The following is a 312-nucleotide window of genomic DNA, read 5'->3' as shown; positions in this document are numbered from 1 at the left end:
CTCTTCAATGGAGATGTCTCCTTCTATGATAACTCCAGCTGAGTAACATAGATGGCAAATAAGGTGAGGAAAAGCTAGCCTCACCATGGTGGAGGGCTTGTCGGCTATTTTGTAGATTTCATTAGAGATGACCTCATGAACTTCTACTTCCTCTCCAATCATGATGCTATGAATCATGATGGCCCGATCCACAGTAACTTCAAATCGGTTGCTAGTGAGAATGATGGAGCGTTGAATGAACTCCAACCATCCTCTAGCCACAGGCTTGAGGTCCAGTCTTCTTAGTTGAACTGGCTTGCCTTTGGAGTCTCT

Source organism: Arachis duranensis, chromosome 3 (assembly GCF_000817695.3).
Source record: "Arachis duranensis cultivar V14167 chromosome 3, aradu.V14167.gnm2.J7QH, whole genome shotgun sequence".
NCBI classification, from domain to species: Eukaryota; Viridiplantae; Streptophyta; class Magnoliopsida; order Fabales; family Fabaceae; genus Arachis; species Arachis duranensis.
Note: the sequence above shows the minus strand (reverse complement) of the source record.